We start from the raw sequence: 25,795 nt of genomic DNA on the forward strand, positions 1-25,795 counted from the left end.
ACTCTTTGACCTCTTCCCAGTCAATCCAATTCCATCTAATACTCTGTGACTAATATGGTGGATATTTAATCTACTTTGCTGCTGAAATTACTTTTAGAGTCACTTTTTTCCTTAAATCTTCCTCTTTAGAGAAATTGCTGATCGTAAGCTCTAAATATGTTGCACACTACTACAGAGTTTTTTTTAAAGAAAAAGCTTTTCTTTTAGTAAAAGAAAATTAAGAGATGTAATTTCTTTTTATAACATAAATGAAATGAGGGAATATAATTATATTGCAAAAGTAAAAGCCAGGTTAAAATGAAAAATTGACATAAACTTCCCTGATGATGCTGGTAATAGATACCATGATGAATAGCCACACCTTAGCCAAATATTTCCTGTAATGCCATTAAGCTTTGAAGAGAAAATTAAAGAAAGCTCCTAAAGACAGTAAGGCAATGCTTAGTTAAAATTTGGAACATGGATCTTTTCATGTAAGTAGCACCAAGAAACTGTGCTGAATTTTGCTTATACCATATTTATTTTCTTAAAAAGTGACCAAACTGAATAGATGAGGCCATGGTTGAAAATTCACCCTAGTGCCTGTCATACTTGGCTACTTTGCCCTGTTTTCATCTCTTAAGACATCCAGGATTCCAAAGATTCTGCAGTGTGCAAACATGAGCAAAAGGGATTTGCTTATCTGATTTATGTGAGGACCCACCAAAATGGGTCATGGATAACGATCACTACATCCACAATCCTGTGCCTTATAATTTCGTCATGGGCATAGACACATTGAATTCAGTAGGCTTGAGTAATCTGAATTTAATGGAATTATTTATATGCCTGAAATTAGGCATTTAAGGGAGATTTTGCAGGATTGTGGCATTAACCTTTTCCATATGTAACCTGTTTAAATAAGTGTACCATTGCATCAGGTGAAGCAGTGCAGAGTTCAATCTCAACTTTCTTTCTGAATCCAGAGAAGGCTGATTTAATAGCAAGGGTGATATGAAATGAGATTTCTGGTCACAGCCTAACTACCAAGAAAGATGGACTTGCTGTACCTGAAAGTTGAGGCTTCCACTGCAAGGAGGGAATGGTAAGAAGAATCTGAATTCTCTTGCCTGCCCGTAACATGAAGAATATTATTGGTGCAACAACACGGTGCTAAATTAAGGGTGGAAGTGTGAACAAATCTTTGAACTGTTCAAAGAGTGAATCTCAAAGCAACTTGAGAGTAGGAACAATGGTGGGAACAGAGAAAGTGAACCCTCAAGCCAGGCAGTTCTTGCTAGAGGTTGATTAGCCTGTGAAAAGGAACGTGGGGTCTGCAGGAGCTGGAAACTAGACTTGGTGATCCAGTTTAGTTTCCCTAAAAAGTTATGTTAAGGGATGAGATGCATTAAAGCAACAGTAATGGAAAGGATTGTGCTCTACTACTCTTGCAAGTAAGTGAAGGACTTCACTCTTCAGAGCTGCCCATATGGCAAATTTCACATGCGCTAAAATTAAGAGAGGGGTGAGGTGACCCAGCCCACATGTAATAAACATCCGTCCTGCTTTGCATGGAAGCGTGTGCTGAGGGAGTTGGCGGAGAGCCTGGGGCATTCTGTGATACAGCCTTGCTTAAACAGGGACCCTGGCTCACAGGAGCAGGAGGCAGGCCTGGGGTGTCTTTAGAGCATGAAGGAAGTACCTGGGGTGTGTGGATTTCCTTAAGAAAAACTCCCAATTAGAGTGTTTAGCTGCTGACATGAGTGCTAATTACTACTGGAGTGCATGAAGGAATGGTTGGTGTTGGTATGGACACCATGGAATTATTGTGTGGGTCTTGCTGGATGATCTGCCCTCCAGACCACTGCCACTAAAGGCATAGCTCTGTTCTTCTGTCTGTAAAATCATGGAATCATAGACTGGTTTGGGTTGGAAAGGACCTTAAAGGTCATCCCCTTCCACCCCTGCCATGGGCAGGGACACCTTCCACCAGACCAGGTTGCTCCAAGCCCTGTCTAGCCTGTCCTTGGACGCTTCCAGGGATGGGGCAGATACCACTTGCTTCAGACATTGGTATTTGAGGAGAGCTCAGCTCTCGAAATGCAGTAGAAATACAGGGTTACTTTTTCACCTTTTTTACATATGGCTGATGCCTTGAGTGTAAATTGCATATAAAAATGCAAAAATACGTAGCTATGTTTATACTCCTCCTCTTTTTGTCTGATGAATAGAGCTGTAATTGAGGGAACACAAGTGATGTATTAAATTTCTTGAACACATGGATAAAATAAGCCAATGTGAAAACCACCATGTGCAGTTAATTTATAGACAAATATATTTGGAGCAGGTACAAACAAAGGTGTAAAGTACTATGTTTTAACAGATTTTCATGCCATATGCATTTGCTTTTACTGTCTGAAAGAAAAAAAATGATTGAACCAGATAGCTTAAAAAAATTAAAATACCTTTTGAAAATTAACTTTTTTAGATTGCAGGAGCACTGTTCTTCATTGCTTATATTAGTATGTTAACAGTTTTAACTATTTTAGATTATTTTAATAAATTAATGGCTTTTTTTTGGCCACTTATTTCATTTAAGAAAGCAAATTCAGAACGAAAACCCCTGAACTTTGACATTCTGTCTTGTATTTATTGCATATGTTTGGAAATTACCTAATTTTAGCAATTCACATGAAAACAGTGGTTACATCTCATCATTTGAAATTAGGTTTGACAGCTCAGAAGTTGAACCAGTTTAGCTTATTTTAACAGCTACACTTCAGTGAGTCTGGGTTATTAAACTCTTTGGGAAACCTTGCACACTTTATTAGGGAAAGGAAATTTATACAGTGGAAAGAAGAAAAATATATGTAATTGCCAACATATACATAGTGACTCTGGTAATAACATCACTTTATATAGATTGTTAGTATCCAGTACAGAACTGTGCTTTTGTGTGAAGGGAATTATATTGGCATGATGAACAGCTTCCCCTAAAACAATCCTCAAGGCAAACAGGAGTGGCTCTTTTGGGAAGCTAAATTCAACTGGTCAGGCCTGCAACTAAATCTGAACGTGTGGTTTGTCCCCCACTTGGATCCTGTTTTGGAGCTGTGGGAGAAGATTCAGAGTAAGGTTCATCCTGTCTCCTGTCACAGCTCCTGTCTCACACTGTTCTCTGGAAGCCGTAGACATGCTCATTCAGCAGCATGTGATGTACCTCTAAGGATCATGACTCTGTTCAGAGAATAGAAAAGCATCTTGCTCACCAGATATATAATATTTCTACCTCAAAGTCAGGCTAACTCTTAAGTTTTGTACACAATCTGTTTAGATTGAGGGCATTTTAGATCTCTTCCTGCACATCAGGTTTTCCAAACTTTGACTATTTCTTTTAAAAATTTGGGAGAAATGATCTTAGTTTTCTATATAAAATAATTTGTTAATTACTAAATATCACTGCTACATATATTACTTGTTCTCCCTCCTTAGTTTTTCATCCCTGTTTATACATCCAAGCATTACAAGCAAATTTTAGTCACAGCTGGTGATTCATAATATTCTTATCTACTTTGAAAATTTGTGAGCATACCCGTTCTATTTCCTTCAGGTTTGTTGATGTGTACACTCTGCAGTAGTGGATCAAGAAATGCTGTTTTTTGACTGATTCCCTGTTAGCAACATCTTGAGAGCCATCACACAGTTTTCAATCCCTTTAACATATGTACAATTGGTTTTAATAAAAATATCATGTAGTACTGATTGTGTCTGTGCATTATCAACAAAACTTGAAGCCCAAAATATCTCTGTCAAAACTGTTTGCCAAGGCTTATTTTCAGTATGTTTGCTGGCCAGCATAAGGCCAGCACCCTTGCCCTGAAGTAAGTGTTTAAAGGGCTTGTAAAATATTTCAAACTGACAGTAACTGCTAATACTGGCTGGTAGAAGATAAGTAGGAACATATTTTGCAGTGTTTCATAGTCTAGGTAAATACCAAGGTTTGAATAGGCATTCAGACAGATGCTTAGTTGTCTTCATTATCCCTCGTAAGTTATTACTCTTAGATTTTTAATGAAGAGCAGTGACTTGGGTGCTGATAAGAAACCTCAGGTGAGGCTTGCTGCAAAGGTGTGAGGAGCATGTTCATGGGCTGAGCATGTTCAGAAATCCCAAGGTCATGCATGACTGTGATTGCATGACCTGGTGTTGCTCTCCTGTTCAGTCAAGGTAATCTATGAGCTAAATGACAATAATTTCCATTAAAAAATCCTCTAGGAAAGCAAGAGCGTGTGAAAACTTTGCTCGATGATACATTTTCTTTGATCTATCTGAAATAAATGGAATGCATTAGTGCTGTTTAACTTTGCCATGAACTGTCAAAAAATGGGGAAAAAAAGCTGAATGTAGTGGTTTTTTTTTAAAATCCTACTGCCAAAGTTTTTTTTTTCTTCAAGGAAGAAGAATTAAATTTCCTCTTCACTACCATGGTCATTATATTTTATTTTTATAAAAATTATGCTATCTCAGTACTTGAAACTTTCTGTACAGGTGGTTAGTGTGAGCATGATTGCAAGAGATCCTTCCAAGCAGTTTATGTGAAGGATAACTACTGGGACAGGAGAGAAGAAAGGCAGTTTTAATGTACTCACATATCAACATCTAGAGTTATTACAAAAGCTGCTTTTGGTTTGGAAAACCGCATATCATGATTATCATATCATTAGAGCAGCTCTCAGTGCCTGAAGGGGCTACAGGAGAGCTGAGGAGGGACCTTTGACAAGGGCATGGAGTGTCAGGACAATGGGGAATGGCTTTAAACTGAAAAAGGTGAGGGTTAGACTGGATATTATGAAGGATTTCTTCCCTGTGAGGGTAGTGAGGCCTTGGCACAGGGTGCCCAGAGAAGCTGTGGCTGCCCCTGGATCTCTGGAAGTATCCAAGGCCAGTTTGAATGGGGCTTGGAGCAACCTGATCTAGTTGTGGGTGTGCTCATGGCAGGGGTGGACTCAGATGAGCTTTAAGGTCCCTTCCAACCCCAAACCATCCTATGATTTGATGGGGATAAGTGCGGTTTTATACTTAGGCAGATGTGGAGAATGTAATGTAATCAAAGGGTGTGTGTTGATATTCTGGGATGTTTGGGGACTTAGAATGGTGAGGATAACTGGAGTAGTGTTTGTAATCCCTAGGTAGCAAAGGGAGAGGCAGAGGGCTGTTAAACTCATAAAAATCTATGGAGAAATGCAAAGGTATTAGTAAAACATGTCTCTACATTTGCTCTACACAGGGTAACATTCTAAGATTATATAGAACTAATTTGGAGAAAAGAAAAAGATAAGCATTTGGAACAGACTGTCCCATAATGTGGCCTACGAAAGAGGCAAGTGGAACAGTCAGAATATTTATTGCACATATGTATTTGGAAAAGAAACAGAATATAGTGAAACTGTGCCTTACCTCAGAAACATTTTCACAAGTCCTGTGTTGGGTTTAAAAATGAAGGATCAAATTTGTGAAAACGCAATCATTTTTCCTGTTTGGCAGATGAAAAGACAATTTTCAAACTCAAAAGATGACTCCTGGATGTTTGCATTGATGGGAGTTTCTCTTCAAAGCAATTTAAAACTATTGCTTGAGAAAACCTGATGTAATTAGGTTTACAGCATACTTCCAGGTTTACCGTAGATCTTTTGCTTAGAAAAATAAGTTGACACAGGTTTCCTCTTCACAGGCTTCAAATGTAAGAAGCTTTTTATCATAGCTGTTATCACTTGGTTCTCTTCTCCATTTGTGCATCCATTAAAGATTTAGACGGCAACTTTATTAAGGAAGTTGGGATTTTAGAATTCTTGTGGATAATTCCTTCCTCTGACTAAGGGGCAAAGTGGCAGAATCCAGCCACAAGTGCCTTTGATATGCTCTCCGTATTTGGGTAGATACAGGTGTATATGTGTAACAATACATACACAGCCTCAGTGCACCACTGGATAAAAAGTATGTTTCTAAAGAATACATTCATCCTGTGGACCATCTGAGTTGTGAAACTGAAACTTACTTTGCAAAGTTAAGTATACTTGAAATACATTAAAGCCAATACTTGAATTATCTGCCATTCAAACACAAGGACTACTTTTTTGTTTTTATGAATGTAGCATTAGGCTTTCAGTGATGGTGGTGGGAAAGGCTTTAAAAGAAAATCACACCAACAACTCAGTGGGAAGTGATCATGTCTTCCAGCACAGGAACCAGTGCAGTAGATAAAAGCACAAGGATGTAATCAAGGCACTGCAGAAGCATAGTGATTGTCTCTGACAACACTGTGGGACTTTGCATGTAATGTAAACCCAAAACTGAACTATGCTAGAGATATTGAGGTAATGGCAATTAGGAAAAAAATAAGGTAAAGTGGTTTTGAGTGCCAAATTCTTCCCTCCCGAGCCTGGTCAATTGTCCAGTTTAACCAGTGCGGATGTGCATTGACTTTGGTAGGCACTGGAGCAGACTCTGTAATTCAGGTTTCCTCTTGGTTTATGCTGTTTATTTTATCAGACTGCTGCCAGAGTGACCTTGAGAATGACCTAAAGAAAAAGGCAAATTACACTTCTGACTTTTCTCTTATTTTGTTTTTAGGCAAGATAAGAGAATCAGTAATAAGCAGAGGGAGAAGAAACCACATGAAATAGTCTCCTCCTCCCAAAATGGGCAAAGAAAGAACTGTTTTAAGAATCAAAGGCACAATAAGATGTTTACCCAGGAGACAGGTTTTTTTTTCCTTTACACAAATGCCAATCAGAAATGGCACATTGAACCATTTTGGGTTGTATCTGTAGGGATTCAGCTGTAGTGCTGAATTCACCTTTGCATGGCATGAGGGCCATATGATTCTCGATCACTTTTTTGGAACACATTTTGTCACAGAATTTTTCACCAAGGCAGACCTGATGGATGCTAGTGAGCCCTTATGTGAGAGTCCAGGACAGGTTCAAAGTGGCTGATACTCCACTGTTGGGCAGTTTTGAGATAAGTACAGACCCTCAACTCTTTTTCTCAGGTTCGTATACATGGTGTGGAATTTGGCTTCTTGCCTTGTAGATCCATGAATGACTAGAGCAGGTTTTATGTGGTAAACATCATGGAAAACGTAAGAAACTCAGGATTAAACAGTAATCTATACTGTAGTAGTAGCCATATATTAGTGGTACATGTAGTGAGTAAAACTGCACCAAGGAGATTCAATTTCAAGCCTGCTGAAGGCCTGCACAATCTGGGCAATCTGTTAAAGGATAAATGAATGTTGTACTTCTTTGTAGCTGAATGCTTAAAACTCATTTTCACTCTCTGTTCTCTCAAACTGAGGTTGTCAAATTGGTGCCAAGTAAGACAAGTTTATAATATATATTATGTACCTTGGAAGTTGGTGGAGGCTAGTTCCACTCAATTTAACCGTGCTGCTTTTGAGGACAATTTGTTCTGACCCAGCGTGTGGAGCCTGTATATGATTCAGCTGTTTTACATATGTCACCAAAGAACTTGTATGAATGATTTTTTTTCTATTAATTCAAGCAAGTCTGAGGGGAGGGTGGGAGAACATGGTTTACACAGAACCAGCTAATGAGAATGTGTTCACCTACTGGTTGGTTTCCCTTCCCCAATTCAGCTGAAGAAAGATCTTATGTTTAAATTACTCGGCTTGGACTCGGGAGAGTTGGGATCCGTGCTAGTGGTTGTTTTTCAGCCTTGCTGTAAGACTCTTGGCAGATCACCTCTCTCTCCTGTGCCTTTTTTTTTTTTTCTGCAGCATAAAGTGAGGAAAACTGTATTCATCTGTCTATTAGTTATTTTTTTGGAAATATTGGAGCTACAGCCTCAAGAAAGCTTGTGGTATTAACAAAGTAGAATGAGATCTATATGCTGAATAATAACATATCTGAGAAAACTGTAGCCTTCCATTTGAAAGATGCACTTTGATTTGTTGTTGAGGTGTAATTTGGCTTGTGCATGTGTATCCAGCAATTTTAATTTAAACTGTGCAGATTAACTGTGTAGATTTTATTGATAAGAGTCCTGAAATACGTGTGGCCATGTGAGTCATAGGACATTCTTGTCCCTGACTGTGTAAGCTAACTCTTAAATTTCAAGGACAGATGTTCTAATTTTCATAGAAAAAGTAGATGATTAAGAGAACTTTAAACAGTTACAGTTCTTTCTGGGTGGATTTTCTGTGAGAATACTCATAAGTTAATTAATCTCATTCCTTTCGTGCAAAGCAATTCTATATCATTTTATTTGACAGCTGCGAGGCTGGATACTGCTTTGGTCTATCTGAAAGCTTTGGAGCTCAGGTAAGGTATTTAAATACTTAAAGAACAAAGTGCTGGCAGGCAGGGGAGGAGACCCCATATTCTATTTCCTAATTTGGGCATGGGAGGTGTTTTACAAATGAATGAAGTCTGTGTTCATTAAGACACCATACTCACATGAGTAATGATTGGATTAAAATGCGAAACCAAACTTGTGTAACTTTGCTACACAAGCTCTACCTGTGGAAGTGCTTGGTATGTCCTGCTATTAGAGAGGAAACATCCAATCCATCTAAAAGCAATAAAACAATAAAAAGTCATTAGCTCTGTTTTGTGGCCTCTCAGGCACAATTAGATGTTGTCTGAGAGTCACCTGTGCAGTGTTATAAGGAGCTGTGTTGCAGAGAATACAAATACAGACCACTCAGGCTGTGATGAATAGTTATGCCAATTGTGATTGCACTCTGGTTTTCTGTTACATATCCTCTAAGGTACAGCAAAAAGAAATCTGCCATTTTAATGATTCTTTCTGGTGTGTAGAGAAAGACAGTATAGTCAAGCATAGGTCATCTATAGCCCTCAGTATCAGCTGTAGCATACATGCCATTATATCATAATGCCATTTTATCCCTCATGATCTTTGATCAGTGCTAATGATCAAAGTTTGCATAGCAGCCAAGAGAATCATGAGACACTAGATATTTATAGCTTATGGTCAATTCTGATTACTCTATAGCAGCTTTCCCAGTGGTCTGTAGTTTGATTGATGTCATTGGCATGCTCCAGCATTCAGAATATATCAAATAAATTTGCTATGCTTTGAACATGAAAGGGAAGTAAAACACTGATAATTTAAGAAACCAGAAGATAGGAGATACACGTTACTGCATGTCCTTTGGCAACTAACAGCACACAATGCTTTTAGCAGTACTGTGCATGCAAATTGCCGGGCATCCTCTCTGAGGCGAGGCTTTACTTCCACGGTGAGAGCGTTGCTATTCAAAGGGGCTGGTAAATGAAATCTGAACTGCATATGCTGCAATGGAGAGGAGGACAGGAGCAGGAGACAGCTGCTTGGGGTGACTGCTTTACAAGCAGAAGCCTTTCAGTTCCATCAATCAGACAGTGTGAAAGGCCCAAATCCACAGTCACCAGCATCCCACCCCCTTTGATCCCGATCCTAATAGCGTGCCAGTCACCGATGGAAATGCATTACAAAGTGAGAATGGTCCATTTTCTTCCTCCTTTTGCTGAGAGTCTGTATTTATCAGATTTAACTAGTTAATGATTCTGCCCTCTCTCTCCTGTGTGCTGCAAGGAATTGCGCTGCAGAGGTGGCAGTTGTTTATTGTCACTGGGCAGATGAAGCGTCAGCAATCCCTGGGATGTAAGGGAGATGTTTGGCTGAGGCCTGAAAAGGGTTAAGCATCAACTCGCTTCAAAATCAATGGCAAAATTATATCTACATCTTGCTCATTGGGACAGTATTTTGTTGAGCCCTGTGAGGCCATGCCATGGGGGGGTGGGTAGCATTGATTCCTGTGACAGTGAGCTTGTGGTGGCCTCATGCCAAGCCTGCATCTCTGGTTTTAGGAAATGTGTGTTGTGTGCCTGTCTCTGCCAGAGCCTTGTTGCCTCTGTCAGCACTCTCTGCCAACAACAAGGCCAATGCTGCCCACCGAAAGAGTTTTTCCTACCTGTGAGGCTGCAAGCACAGCTGCAGTGTGTCCTTGAGCTCATGTGGCACCTTGTCTGCCCAAATACATCAGCAATATCACCATGTATGAAATAGCTGTGAAGATACTGAGGTGGACAGACTGTGCAGGAGGTAAAGCATGCCCTGTTCACAGGTGAGAGGCCATGAAGATGCTCTGAGTGATATAAACTCGATGGTCTTAGGCCTCAGATTTTTGTGGTGTAAGCTTCCATCTGTGAAATGGGCTTTACAAAATATTCCTTTGTCTGTCATGCCTATATAAGCCTTTTTGGATATCTGGCACCTAGCCCAAGGTCTCTGATTCCAAGCCCTACAATAATAAAAATAATACTTCTGTGTAGAAGTCTTGTGGAACCTGTCCCTTCATCTGTAAAAGTCACTGTCTCATTTTTTCCAGTGTGAAGCATCTTATCAGGTTTTCTTACTGATTTTCAAACACGAATATTTGCATGGTAATAAAGGAATGGGCAGCACACTTGGGTGATCTTCTGCTTTTTTCTTCTTTAAAAGCAATTTTCTTGGCAGTGAGTACGATAACCACAGAGTTAAACTGTGTCATTAATTTCCATAGATGGTAGATGGAGAATGTTAAATTCTAGGCACCTGAGTGAATCATCAAACTCTTCTACCACATAATGACTCTAAATAATCGTATTCATCATAATTAGTACCGTTAATAATGTTAAAAATAAACACTTGTACCTCAGACCATTAGTAATAGTAATCTTGTCACCATCCATGAAAATTGCTAGGCCCGGTTATTTTTCACAGTGGGGCGCAGATATATGAGGTATATAATTAAAATATTAATTACATATTTGATAGAGCTTCGACTATCATTATTGTATTGCCAATGGCCTCATTATTATACTTTCAATATGTTACTTTGTATATATTGTGTTTAATAAAGTGTTAAAAAGTGGCTTTGGGTTTCCAGGATCAATATATGTTAGAAAGAAAAATGTACATGAATCCAAAGGTACGGAAGAAATGGGATTCAAACTGTGGTTAAATGAATTTCTGTCATTCAGCCCTGTACTAAGAGGTGACAGAAAGCTGACACAAAGCTAATCCTAGTCATAAATCCCCAAAATAGAATTTAAGTGATACTTAGGTGATACTTAATGGTTATTTTTACCTGAGTAGATTAAATGAAAAGAGTACTAGTTAGCTGAATGGGAGAGACGAGCTTTAGAAAAGAGCAACATGTTCTAAAGTTTTTTGCTCTTATAAGGTTTTTCTGTTATCTTAACAGGAGCTCTTCTAATATCCATAGGGGCAAGCAGTGCTTTTGCATGCTAAACTGAATCAGTATGAGTAAGGGGCAGGTGTAATTTGAGGATAAATAATAGTGACACAGCACCCCTTATTAAAAGTGATGGTGCATTTACGTTTGAAATATCTTTTGTCAGGAGGGGATTTTTTTGGTTTGTTTCTGTCATGGTTAATTCCTGGTTTACTCCTTGCCTGTCTGTAATAGAGTTTTGCAGGTTTAAGTTTGTTGCCATTATCTGAAAATAATGTCATCGTTTTCCTGTAGTAAGATACTGTTTCTGCCTGTTTCAGATCAGGACATACTTTCACTAAAAGTAAATGCTCTAGAGCTAAAACACAGACCCCATTATGATGTATGCATCCTTAATCCTGAAGGATTTTGAGGACTTCTCTAGGGTGCTGATTGTGCTGTCTGTTCCTGTTGCCTTGCTTTGCAACATTCAGTGGATTTTGTGGTATCTTCCAGGAACAAAATCATTGGAGATGATTTCACTGTGAGAATGCACCAGAATTTGTTTTTCCTCTTTTTAAGGGTGTTTTTGCAAAAATTTCAGTATTTCTTTTAACTGGTGCATTTAAACAGTATCAAAAGAAATAGTTTTCAGACAGTTTTTTTTTTTAGTAATTTATTGAAGAACCTTTAATGTGCTTTTATTCCAAAACACCTCCACACCTTCTGAAGCTTAAAAGATAATTAAGCAATGAAGTTACTAAACTTTAGTTTAGAAAAGTAATAAAAATGCCAGCCCCCAACCACCAAACAGGTTATATCTGTGGAGGATGGGGGAAGATGTTTCCTAAATATGAAATTGTTTTGGATGGACAAAAGACAGTTATCTACAACCTATCAAGATTGAGAAGCTTGTTCCCCTGCTGTGGTAGGGAAGAGTGACAGTGTCATTTGCCTGAGAGCAGCTGATGGCTGTACAGACCAGGCATTTTCATTTGCTTATTCATAAACTGGAATTAAGGAAAACCGAAAGATGCCAGAGTTGTTTCCCAGCCTGTGTGTGCATGGCTGCCATCCTAACAGTGATTTCAGGTCAGATTTCTGGTATTTTGGTGACTGAACACAATTTATGGGGACACGACCCCTTCTTGCTGTGCTGCAGAGCACTGAGGCACCCACACAGGAAAGTCCAGTGTCTGTTTTACCCTGAAGGGAGGGGTTCAGGCAGCCAGTTTTTACCTCCCACCCCTTAAAGCTATAACATGGTGGAACTTCCTGCCCTCTTCCTGGGAAGTCAGGTTTCCTACCCAGCCTAAAGCTCCTCTAATGTACAGCTTTACACACATGGAAAGTAATTTCTTTCAGAAGTAAGCAGCAATAATAAAACCTTATCATCTGCTCCAAGCCAGGTATTATGAGTATGGTTGTAAATAAAACCTTATCACCTGTTTTAAACCTGAGAACATAAGCAGTGATCACACTAGGATTTCATTTTTCAGTTTGACCCACTTTACTGGCTTTATTTAGTGCGACAGGCTAAAGCTACTTTCCCCCTCAACACATTTGATATTTCACAAGGTTTGGGGAAGAGGATGCTTTGAGTTATAAATTAATTTAGAGGACTCCTTTTAATAGTGTGGGATATCTCCTCTGGTAAACCATTAGCCAAGCCATAGTCAGTGTGGGGCAGTCAGATGAGGACAGTCAATACAAAAATCTGGGTGCCTGACTGTCCAGGAAGTAATGAAATTCTTTCAACAGCTTGGGAAAATTAATAAAACTTGCCAAAATGCTATTTTGGATGCTCTCTGTGCTATATATTACTCTTGCACTGAAAACGCCTCATGGATTTCTTCATATTATTGAGACTTTTAATAATTTTTACATTTACCCAGAGCTACTCAAGTATGACATCCAGTGGCAGGGTTTCAAAGTTTAGGATACGAACAAATTTTGTCATCAAATGGAATTTTCCTTGTGGAAATGAGGTGTTTATTCTCAGTAAATTGAAGATAATCTGTTCCAGATTTCAGAGCTGTCATGACTGAAGGCCTAGACTTTGGAGGAGGCTGATGAACCTAATAAAACCTCTATGAAAAATTCAACTCTTCATTAGATCCTCCTTGTCACTAAGGCTTACTAGAGCCGCTTATTTGGGATTAGCACAGAAGACAGAATGTGTTTAATATGTTATTAAACTATTTAGACTTAATTTTGTCCCTATTTGTGGTATTGAGTCTATCAGGGAAAAACCCGAGTTGTTCTGTATGTACATGATTTTGTTTTGCTTAAGTAAGTTTGGTATTAGATTTTTGTTGTGATGTCTAAGGCATAACTTGTGATTTTAAAATTTAATGTATAGATTATTAGATAATTCCCATCTTCCCAGAAAAGAAACGAAACTTCATTTTACTGCATCCCTTGATACTCTGAGGTGTAGCTGCTTAATACGGGAGTTGAATCACTTATGGATTCCTCACAAATGGTATTGTGGTAATGTGTAAGAATAGCAACAGCATATATTAAAACATCTTTATAATCAGAATAATAATGAAGAGCCTGTAGATATGAGAATCCCAAAGTTTTCCCAGTGCTTTAATAAGTACTGAGCTACCGTTACAATTCCTGAATTATTCAGGGCTATAATTTGGAGTCACAAGGCTTTAGTATGCTGTAGATGTAGCACTCAGGCTTCCAGGGTCATGGTAGATATTAAAAATTGTTATGGAGAGATCTAGATTGCTAATCACACAATGGCAGGAATGTCGTGGAGTGCCCTAGAATTACAAATAATTTAACGGGATCTAACTGATGCTAAATCCCCTCTCTCCCATTCCCCAAAATACAGGATGTACAGCAGTGCTTCTGTGACAATAAAGGGGTGCAAAATGTCCTCAAGTGTACATCTGAAGAATCCTATGAGCAATGGAATAAGAAGAGCAGAACATATATAGAAAAGAGTCTCCTCATGCACTGGAATGACAGTAACTCACCACTACACTGAGGTTATAATTATAATTTTGTCGCAAGAGTAGGGAAGTCAAGGTTTCACAAGGAAAAAAAATCTATTTACAGGAAAATATTATGCTTTTCATTTGATAGAAAAAGTAATTATTGCAAAGGGACCCATGGAAGATCTTGAAGACAGTCACCCTCCTTTTAATAAGTGCTTGTGGCAGCTAAGTGGGGATCAGGAGTATTCTTTATCAGGTTTGCATTCAAGTAGTACTAAATATATGCAGGTAGGAATTAAATAGTATCTGAGTTTAATTAAAATTATAAAAAAAAAAGAGGGAGAAGAATGGTTGGTAGACTGCTCGACTGCATTTTAACCAGTAACCTCAGACCCTAATTAGAAATGCTTTTCATATCTCCTCCATGCAAGGGCTTAATCTGACGTGAGTCTGTGAGCGAGGGCTTGGGGGACCAGTGTTAATTCTGCATTCGATCTTGGTTTGTATGGAGGCAGGCAATGCTGATTGACCGAGTTGCAGCACAGATCCCATGACCTTGCTGGGATTTTCGTGTGAGGTGTTAATTGAGAGGGTGGGTTAATCTTTGAGCATCATTGTCCCCGAGCTGAGGACAAAGTTTGTGCTCTCTGTTTCCTTACTCAACAGTATATTTGATCTCTACCTCCTCCCCTTTATGACAGTTTAGCAAGCCTGCAGAAAATTCACTCTTGATAAATTTATTGGTGGGGGATTATCTCTTGCAGGTTTTGTTTGATTTTTATGATCTAGTTGTGGAGAAAGGGTGGTTAACTGGGCTGAAAACCAAAAAACCAAAATATCCTTCCCCTGACTGTCCCCCACAACCCACTCCAATGAGACTATCATAGCAGGTGGGGGGAGTGACATCTTGGATTAATTATACTAAAGAAAACTACAAGGCATGATTTCAAAGTTATTTCATCAGAGTGCTGGGAAAATATAAGCTCTTTTTATTCCTCCGGAGTAGAAAGCCTAAAATAATTACAAAAACAAAGAGATATTACAGGGGACAGAGCTTTTATAATAATATACAGGTTAGAGTTTTCATCCTGGATTTGTGTAATGCAAGAAAAGACAACCCTACCGTTCTGCTTTTTTATAAATAATGAATGGCTTTTTTAAATTCATGTTTTGTTTTACAGGCCTGTCATTTTCAATGTGAGGGAGAAATTTTTACTCTGGGCAGGACTAATGTGTACTGGTTGACCTTAAATATGACTCCCAGGGAGCAGGATGGAAGTTAAAAGTGGCAGAAGCAATAGAGCTGTGAAACAGCAGTGATAAAAAAAGCATGAATGATATCTGTCCTTGACATGCAAAGAATTTATCTTGTTTTATTGTAAAGTACAGGCAACTTGTGCAAAGCCCAGCAGGGAGCTCTGTGCCCTCAGCAAGCCCTGGGATCTGTGGAGTGGATGGGAAGGAGACTGTCCCGTGTTGGGAGATGGTGGGGTGGCGTTGGTCCATTGGGGAGAGAGAATGGTGTTTTTGTCCTTGGATCCCTGTGGAATACATCCAGTAAAAAAGGGCAGCCATGGCTTTTACATGCCTGACACGGTGGCTGTGTGACCTTCATGAGAATACTTTCTCACCTGAGTGGTGCTATTGCCTATGCCAGAGTAATTCCAGAGGCCTAAGGCAGGGAGAGATGTTCCTGTGCAGAGCCACAGGAAAAAGTGTAATGCCTTGATACCACTGCAGACCTGGCCTCATGACTTTCAAGTTTTCCTAAATAGTTCTGAGGCAAAAATTACAATCCTTAGGTAATTGCCCTTTGAAGGGACACTGGGAGATTTTTTTTTTTTTTTTTTTTTTCCTTTTCAAGAAGTGGCACATTACTGGAGAGTAACTTAAATCAGCAAGAATTTAATAGCTTCCTTGGCTGGGTGAAAAGCTACGGGTCAGCCCTTGGATTTATATCCCTCTATAGGTTCCAGTTGTAGAGAGTTTCTTGTAGCAGCAGTCAGCAGTCTTCTAGGGCTGTTACACCAGATTGTATTTTTCTTTTTTAAAGTTTAAGAATATTGATAGAAACTCAGTGGGAGCTAGGAAATGCTGGCGTTCGCTCCGGCGTCTATATCTTGCTTTGAAGCGAGGCACTGGAGCCCAGCTCGCCTGAGTTGGGATTCACTGGGAGCCAGGAGCTGGGTGTGCTGGTGCTCCACTCTTCCCTCGAGATGCTCTGACTCCACGATCCCACCCTTGCCCCTACCACACTAATTCACCCACGTGTTATCTGTAATTGCTGACCACTATCTTAAGCCACCCTGCAGTCTTTGAGGGAAAATTAATTTTGGAGCTGTGAAAAAGGCAGAAATTTTGTTTCGCAAAGGATTTGGAGAGTTCGAAATCTGGCTTCTGTTCATCCTGGAATGAAATGTGACATTTTCAAATTCTTGGCAGAAGAAAAGTCTCAAAAAAAGCTGCCTTTCAGATTGATCAAAATGGTTCATTCTGGGTTGGACTTGCTTGATTTCATAATTTACCAGAAAAAGCCTGAAATAAAAGTCACTTCAAAATGAAAAATCGAAAAGGTCAAAACAAATTCCCCCTCCCCAAAAATTCAAGGCAAACTGGCAGGGTTCATAAACTCACTTCAGTTTTATTAGTCCACATTCTCCAATTCAAATGGAGACTACTGATATTTCAGGGTTTTTTGGGATTTTGTTTTGGTTTTTTCCTTGTTTTTCTGCAAACACCCTGAGATTATCCCTCAGTTGCTTATGGAGGAGGCACTGAAATGAAGGTGGTGTCTAGGGAACTGTACTGATACCCAGATTTTGATGAATTTCAGTAAAATATGTATTTATGGCCTGATTGTTTGTCTTAAGAGGTGAGAATTATTTCTGGTGTTTGTAGCAAAAGCAACTTACGGGCTACAGAAATGCAATCTGCTCTTTGTGTTAATCATGGACAGTTATTGAAAGGATACCCTTAATCATTGGGGTGATGTTAATATTTTAAAGGTTTCACAATAGTAATATAGTACAATAGTAATAGTAATATTATTTTTAACACTGTAATTAACTACTGTCTACAGGTAGCTGCACTGTTTTCAGTAATTTTGTCTTGGTAAAAAATAACATGTAGACAAGACTTTCTTCACTAGGTTTGATGAAACGATGAGATTCTTAATGATTTCAGATGTTTCCCTAGGTAAGACTCAAGGCTTGTGCCATCTTTCATTAAGAAAAGGGAAAACTGTGAACCATTCTTGCTTCCTGCCCTTGCTGGTGGCTACTCACAGACCCTGTTTATGCTTTGGGATAATTAGGTGAATTTTTGAAGTTGATAAAAGGAGGAATGAGGATGATGAGGAACAGACTGTAAGATAGTTTCCCTTTCCAAGTGACAAAGTCATTAAAGGAAAAAACCAACAGCCAGTGTGGCATTCCCCAAAGGAAGAGCTGCTTGGTGCTCCAGGCTCTGTGTAGGTCCCTGTGATCTGCTGTGTAATTTTGTGTAGAAGAACAATTCTCTGTTGCAGTTGGTAAAATGAGGTGATGGAATGACCTGCAATTTGAGGGGTTTTCTCTGTGTGTTGTGTTTCTGTTAAGAGCATTTTGATTTGGCCCTTTCTGTACTCTAAGAGAAGAGGAATGTCCATCAACATCTTTATGGACTGACCACAGTTCTGTTAATAGGCAACTATAAATCTATTATTAGGCAGATAGTTAATGCTACCCCATGTAATTTTGGACAAAGTATAGGATGACTTGTGCAGCAGATGAATTACCAGTTTCGTTTTTGGGGCTTTAGGCATAATGGTCTTACAGTGGTTGGTTGTTGTTTTCTGTCACTGCCTTTAATCTGGTTTTTAAAAATTCCACTGATCCTGTATTTATAGAAACCGCTTCACCTCATTGCTCTGGATGATCTTACCAGTTAAAATATGTCTGCCCGACATAAGGAAGCGGTCTTCTGGTACGTTCCATCTGTGTGATGTACTTTGTCTGTAAGTAATAACAAAAGGCTTCATTAGAGAGCTAATCAGCTCCCTCACCTTTGAGACCTAAAGTAATCATGTATTTCAGATGCACATCTATAAGAATGAGCCTGGTAATGGTGGATAGGAGGAACTGTCTTTAGGCAAAGGCAGCAGGTGCTGTGGTCGGCTTCCTCCTCACTGAGCTTTGCCTCTTAATCCTGAGCCTCGCTTTCAATAAAGTTTTACTTTGGCTTCTTGCAGAAAAAAGGTTTCGGAAGCTGGGTAAACAGAGCCTGAGCCTGCACGAAGGGGATTAAGGAGGAGAGGCAAGAGTGGAAGGGAAAATGAGGATATGACAGAGGCCATAGTGAGTTCAAACAAAATTTGGCCTGCAGAAGGCAGAAGAAATCCCACTGGTGACAGGTGCCATCTTGTGGGTCATTCTGCCACTCTGCCTCCTGCCACTTTTTATAACGAGAAGAGATAAAGGAGGACTGGGTTCTTAGAGGCTTCGAATTGGAAAAGTAATTCAAAGGGATGTGAGCATGGTTGGCTTCAGGGTTTGCATGATACTGTAAACATCAATACTTTGCTTGTCAGCACTCTATGCTATTTAAGAATGTTAAAGTCCTCTATGAATAGAGACTATGGGCATGTCTAGAAACATGTAATCATAAATAGTATGAATGATAATCAAATTATTTTTACTTTATAGTAATGCAAATAAAATATTCATGCATCATGTAGGCCTAGGAAAGGTTACAGCCTGCAAACTGTGCTAATTAAAATATAATAGCACATACCGGAGCATATGTAAGAGTTTCTAATGTCCTTTTTTTCCCCCCCTCTTTCTTTTAAGATCTTATCTTTAATGAATACATAAAAATGCAATGGTTAGCTGGTACTTTAGTTCTGTGGGTTTTTTTCAGGAAATTTATTTTGAAGGAGTGTGCAAAAATAATTGCAGCATCTACTAAGCCAAAACCAAATATACTATGGTAAAGTATATATAATTCTTTTTTTAAATGAAAGGCTAGTATTTCAGGCATGATCCTGAATTCCATGAAAAAACTACAGCATGATTCATTCTTAAAGGTTTCCCAGTTTAAAAGAAAAAAAATAGAACAGTATTTGTGTCAAACACGATGGCATATCTCAGTATTATTTTTACACCAAATTTGAGGGTCAAATTTTTCAGGAATAGAAGTTTGCGTTATAAATTACTAATTTAAAGTACTGTCAGACAAACAACCCAAACTTAGAATTAGCCTTAATTTCCTTTTCTCATGTTTATACTCCTGTCTAAAATAACATTGCTGTTTTGCGGACGTTTATGAAGCAAATTACATTGGGGTGAATGAATAGTAAGGAAAGGAAGCTTTAAGCTGATATGTACAAAAATTCTAAATATGCCTTATTGTAAGTATTAATGCAGTATTTGTGGCAGAAGTCAAGTAAGGAATATAACATTGTCTGGGTAGGGAACAGCAGCAGTGCCATCCGAGAGCACCCATCACAGCTCTAGGTGAGCTCTGTTAAGAATTCGTAAGGAGAAAGCAAATCCATGAAAATGTCAAGTAAATTTGACTGATTAAAGCATTTGAAAGGAATTCTTATGCCTTCGCAAGCATTCTGTTGTTATGAGGAATATGAAGATCATCGAGTGCATTATTCTGTCCCCATGATTCGCTTATCCCCCGGTTGTGAATCAGTGCATGAGACTTGACTGTCAATGGCTGGAGTCAATGGCCGTATTGTGCATGGGCAGAATTCCTGGCGATGGAAACTGAGCTCTGGCTTCATATTCTTTAATCACCTAAGCTTAGGAAGTTGCATAAATGTGGCCATGCTTGAAGCACTGTGAAACTCTTCTTTGCATGTAAGAAAAAAAAAAAAAAAATTCTGTATATGTTCAGATGCTTAAGGGCAGTGAAAAACTTTGGGCTGTGCCTTTCGGTTAGTTGTTTGTTAAATTAAAAAATTATTTGTAATAAAAGTTCTCGGTGGTTAATTATGACATTTTAATGGGGCGAGCTTGAATTCTTTCATGGGGTTATGAAAACAAATTAATGTTAAATATGACATTTTCCTTTGGATTTATGACATATGCCCTGGCCCCTCCCTCACCCCACACAACGTGTACAAAAGGAGGTATTAACAGAAAAACAGAGATGTTGTGTGTTCTGTTATGAACAAGCTTTGTGATCTCATCCCAAGGTTTTATCCAAGCTTGAACCATCTGGCTTTGAGCTGGGGAAAAGCATGTCAGGCTCTCCCCCAGAATTTCAGTGTCAGGGAGAAGGGGCAGAGTGCCTGTGCTTAATGCCAGGCCCCCTTTCCTTCCCTCCACAACCCTGCGAGAAAGACAGGAGTCAGGCATTGAAAAGCATACCAGGCATTTTTAAACACAGCCCTGACATTTCCTCAGCATTTCCATAGCTAAGGCTTTCCTTTTCCCCATCCCCCTACCCCTCTTTCAATCAAATAAGGCACCCGCTCTCTCATGCCTAGTGCAAAGAAGGGAAGGGAGGGGGGGGGGAAAAGTTGGCAATTTAATTCAAACAAAAGAAGCTTGAAATCTATAAGCACAGCAACTCCGAGGCTTCTGGCAAATAGAATTCTAATTAGTATGCTGCTATTTTTCTTTTAGACAGATGAGGGATGCCCCCTATTGACTCTAGCAGGCAGGCTGGTTAAAAAAAAAAAAGGAAAAAAAAAAAGGGAAAAAAAAAAAAAGAGGGGGGCAGGTGGGGGCTAGCCAGCAAACACTGCAGATTGCAAATTATATCGCAAACCCTGCCAAGTCCCAGCTCTTGGCATCAGATTTTTAATGACACCCTGGAAAAGGGAAAAAGAAGCCCTCAGCTAAGGGATAAAAATGAGGGGTTTTACACTGTGATAAGTCTTTGCTTAAAACCCAAATGGCCAAGCACACATTAGGGTTTTAAAATATTCATAGATAGAAGTGAAAATGAGGATATGAGGATGTACATTTGTTGCTTGGTCAATTGACAACTCATTCTGCATATTAATAAAAGGGATGATCTAATTTTAAAGGGACAGTCAGTCTTTTTCAACCATGACTTTTTGAGTATTATGAAGCTGAGGGCAAAACATCACAGAGGAGGCCAGTGATGACACAGAATGTTGTTTTCTTTTGATGTAGACCTGGTACTAACTATTACTTTGCTCAGGAATTCTGGGGTCTCTAAAAATACGATACCCTTCTTGTATAGTCTCTCTGATGTATGGCTGCTGAACACTTTGATTTTTTTTTTTTCTCTCTCTCCTTTTTTTTTTTTTTTTTTTTTTTTTGCAGTGCATGAGGCCTTTCACAGTTGTAGGATTTTATCCACAAACAGTCAGACCATCACAGAGATGGAAGCCATTTCTTTTAATAATTAGGCCACCTTCTGTTCCAGAGAACTGCTTTTGGCATGCCTACCTCGAAATAATGTTTTTTTTTTTTTTTTTAATATCACAGTATATCTCCTCCCATCCAATACTATACAGTAAGCGTTCACAACAGTGTGAGCTCATATTAATATTACATACACTACCTTAGTTCAACTAAGAGAAATCTCGTGGTCAAAGCTTTAAAAAATAAAACTGGGCCTGTGCATCTCAAGTATTTCTGTTCAAGATTCACTTGAGGGTTAATTTAAAAAAAGCACTTTGATTTCGTTACACCTGCAAATCCTAGTCACAATTAATGCCATGAATGTGTGTCCCTACCCTGAGTCATGGTTAGGCAGTTAAATACCAAAGAAACTGTCTGCTTGTAATTAAAAATGCAAAACGGAACTAAAAATTATTTGCATTTACAAAACTGTAGGCACTACAAAGGGAGGCTGTGTTAATACCAGTCTCAAAAGTCACAGCTAATATTAATTATCTTTAAATACACACCCGTATACAAATGAAGCATTAACTCAGATCATGTAGCTTGCAGTATTTCTAACAGGGGGCTTCAGACATTCTGTAGATTTTTATGGCATCCTTTAGGCTGCGGATGTACAAAAATGAGGTTTTACATAATCATTTGCTTTACCTCTCAGTCCCCTCCTAGTGCGGTTGCTTTTCTCAACTGAATTTGACAGAAGGGCAGAAATGTCGGTGATAATTAAGTTCTTATAAGTTTGGTTAAAATCAGTAGAGGAGAGAAAGTTAAATGAGTGCCCCCACCATGGGGAAGGTGGGCAGGACTCAACCTTTCCACGCTGGCTTTGGGAACAGCTGGCGGGCTGCAGCATCTCCTCGTGCTTTCTGAACGGAGCGTATGGTGAGGAGATAGAGGAGCAAGGGCTAAAGGACAGAAATCTGTAGGCAACCATGCTAGCAGAAGAATTTAGATGTGTGTTTTTTAGGAAGAGAAGCTAGCTTACCTTTTCTGACATCTAGCCTTTTTCCAGAGCAGTAATTGTGTTGGCATTGTAAGGAAAAATTGCTGCTGTTATTTAAGAGAGTCTGCTAATCACTGTTAAAGAAAAGAGTATTATCCCTATAACAAGATTATAGTTGCTAAATGTGTTCTCGAAGTTTATATTTAAAGACACAAAGGTGGGAAGTTTCCAAAGTGGGATGCTTTGTTATGTGGATCCCATTAAAATTAGCAAGTTCATGTGATTTGAAAAGTGATTTGCACCGTAGTGTGAATGACACAAAGAAACCTGTGTTAGGTTAACAGTACCTGTGCTCTCCTATTGAATAGTTTTTTAAAGAAAAGGAACTGAAATGTATGAACTTGAAGGGAAAGGCTGCAATAGGATGGACCAGAATGGAATTTCTCAGCACATTGGTGAATTAGTCTTGATTCAGAAGTGTCCAGGCAGTGACACTGTTTGCGTTTATTCCCGGAAGGAAGAAAACCAGTCCATAAAGCTCCCATTGATTTGTCAGAAACTTTCTAGGGTGACCTCTTGTCAGGAACTCACAGTGGTACCTCTCTGGTAGCCATGGCTATGAGTCAATGGGAAGCATTGCTGATGTTATGAGAGCAAATGGTCTAATCTATATAGGGTAACATAACCTAAAAAATAGAGCTAAGGTAAAAATATGGTGGGGTCTAGCTGATTTAATTGGAATGTTATTGAATTCTAGGGATATGGGGCTGAGTCCTTCATATAATTCCTGTTGTTACCTGGTAATTTGTTTGTGTGGTAGCTTGAGAGATCATGAACGTGTTATTGATATACACAGAAGCAGAACTTAAAAAACCAAACCAAACTCCAAAGTTGAGCTTTTGGTTTAATTGTACCTACTGATATTGGGTGTGAAGCAAATTAGGTATGCTTGTAGAGGGGTGTTGGGAGGAGGAAATGTTTTCTTTCTTTTGGCAGTTTCTCCAATATTAACCGCACATATCTACGTGGAATTATTAACTGCACATATCTACGTACTGTCAGAACAGTAAGCCTAAGTGTAAACTTGAACTGGATGTTGAACAATAGGCATCCAATTAATAGATAAATTAGATTACCAAAAATGACCTATACCAAAGGAAGAGTTGAAATGGCTGTATAACCCACTCTGTATTTAATGATCCAGCCCAGTGGGAAAAAGAGGTAGTTTGAAGGTATCATCAAGAGTTCCAGGTAGGAGTACCAAATATTGCTCTCACATGGTTCAGAACTGCTATAGGAAAAGTCAATGCCCTATCAATTAGTAAAAATTGCAATTACTACTTTCAGGAAAGGTTTTTGGCAGAAAATAATTTTCCCCTCCTTTTCTTATGGACAAGTTACATTCAGTTTGCAGGTGTAGGAATCTGACAAGTAATTTTAGCACCCAGTGGCTTAAAGGAGTTCAAATGACCACTAAAGTCATATTAACTTGTCAGATTGACCAGTATTTTCTGCCACTGAAACAGTAGAATGGATGGCTGGAGACAATAAAATTGTTTCAATTATACTGCATTAAGCATCTTCACGAAGAAGTGAAAATGCAGAAAGCAAATAGGAAAGGATCTAGGAGACGAGCTCGACAATGACAAGAATTTCACTGGGACTCTCGAGTGAATACCCCACTAAAGAGGTGTATTGGAAGAAATACCTACTGAAGGTGCATGCAGCTAATTTGTATTTAGAGTTGTAGAATCATAGATTTGTTTAGGCTGAAAAAGACCTCTAAGATCGTTGAGTGTAATTGTTAACCAGCACTGCCAAGCCCACCACTAAACTAAGGCCTGAAGTGCTGTGTCTCCACATCTGTTAAAGTACCTCCAGGGGTGCTGACTCCACCACTGCCCTGGGCAGCTTCAGCCAGTGCTTGACAACTCTTTTGGTGAAGAAATGAAGAAATTTTTCCTAATATCTAATCTAAACCTCTTCTGGCACAACTGGAGGTCATTTCCTCTCATTCTGTCACTTGTTATGTGGGAGCAGAGCCTGACCCCCACCTGGTTGCCCCCTACTTTCAGGGAGTTGTAGAGAGTGAGAAGGTTCCCCTTGACCCACCTTTTCTCCAGGCTAAGTCCTCCCAGCTCCGTCAGCTGTTCTTCAAAAATACAGAGGCAAACACTCCCTCTTAAATATTAACAATGGTCTAGGAAAATAGGTCAATATTCTGAAAAATGCCGCTGGCCTTTAATATGTGACAAAACAAATGCTTATGCTGTCCAAGAGTTGCTAGGCTCAGCATTTCCTCGAGTTTCCTACTTGGGAGAGGTGTTTTGCTCCCAACATATATAGATAAAAACTTCCCTTGCCAGAAAATTTGAAAGTCAGTTGTAACTCTCATCTGCATGTAAGAAAACTCTTATGCTCTCTAAGTGCTTTAGCAAAAGATGTTTTTACATTTTGTTATGTAATGTAGAAGTTGTTAGAGCCATGCTTTCCTGTATGTTCACATGATGATGTGGAATGAGGATGACCAGCCTCTTGGTTAGCTGAGTAGGGCTGCATTAAATTCACTCTGAAAAACACCAGGACTAAAAATTGTCCAGCTGTAAAGCTGTTGCAGGATGTGATACAATGCAATCAACAGCACTGCTGTTGTTAAAGAAATAAACCATTCTTTAATTTAGAGCTATTGCTGAGGGGTGGGGTGGTTTCAGAAAGTGGGGAGATAAAGGTGGGGGTTAGCACAGAGGGCTGGAATAGTTTTGGGGATTTTTTTACTGAAACTCATGCTAAAGATTTAAGGTACTAATGAATAGGTATGCAGCCTTCCTTCACTTCCGTATGGCTATAAAAATAGTTCCATGGATTTCATAGAAAGTTTTCTTCAAGGGTGTGAATTTAATCCAAAACATGAGTAGAAAATACATGTGATCATATTCTGCCATCCTTCTCACAGTGAGCATTTTTATAGTTTGCACCTTATAGGCATAATCTGAGCAGGAACATGGCAGGAGGGGCAGAATTGCTGATCATACAGGTTGATGAATCTAAGGCTAAGGGCTGAAGCCACCCCTTATTTTACACTGTGATGGGTGACACTATAAAAAACCACACGCAGGAATTCTGCCTCTTGTGAACTGAATACCAAAGCCAAGCTCCAAAGAAAAGTAATATGGAAGTCAACTCCTGTACCCAGAAAAACCTTGCTAGAATAAGACCCCCAAATTGGTGTTAGCTCTTAGGTATTTGTCAGCCCAAAGCTGCAAGCATTTCCTTTGTGTTCGAATGCATATGACTTTTCTTTACTCACTGG

At 39.2% G+C, this 25,795-nt stretch overlaps 1 long non-coding RNA gene across 1 annotated transcript; it reads right to left on the minus strand.

Moving 5' to 3' along the window:
* Positions 1-16,796: 16,796 nt before the first annotated feature.
* Positions 16,797-22,604, minus strand: LOC116450704. The gene is made up of 2 exons (XR_004242923.1): positions 22,528-22,604; positions 16,797-18,167 (listed from the first exon to the last, which is right to left on the minus strand). It is a non-coding gene; the product is annotated as an uncharacterized LOC116450704 (long non-coding RNA).
* Positions 22,605-25,795: the final 3,191 nt, after the last annotated feature.

The sequence above is a fragment of the Corvus moneduloides genome, chromosome 13, assembly GCF_009650955.1.
Source record: "Corvus moneduloides isolate bCorMon1 chromosome 13, bCorMon1.pri, whole genome shotgun sequence".
Taxonomy (NCBI): Eukaryota; Metazoa; Chordata; class Aves; order Passeriformes; family Corvidae; genus Corvus; species Corvus moneduloides.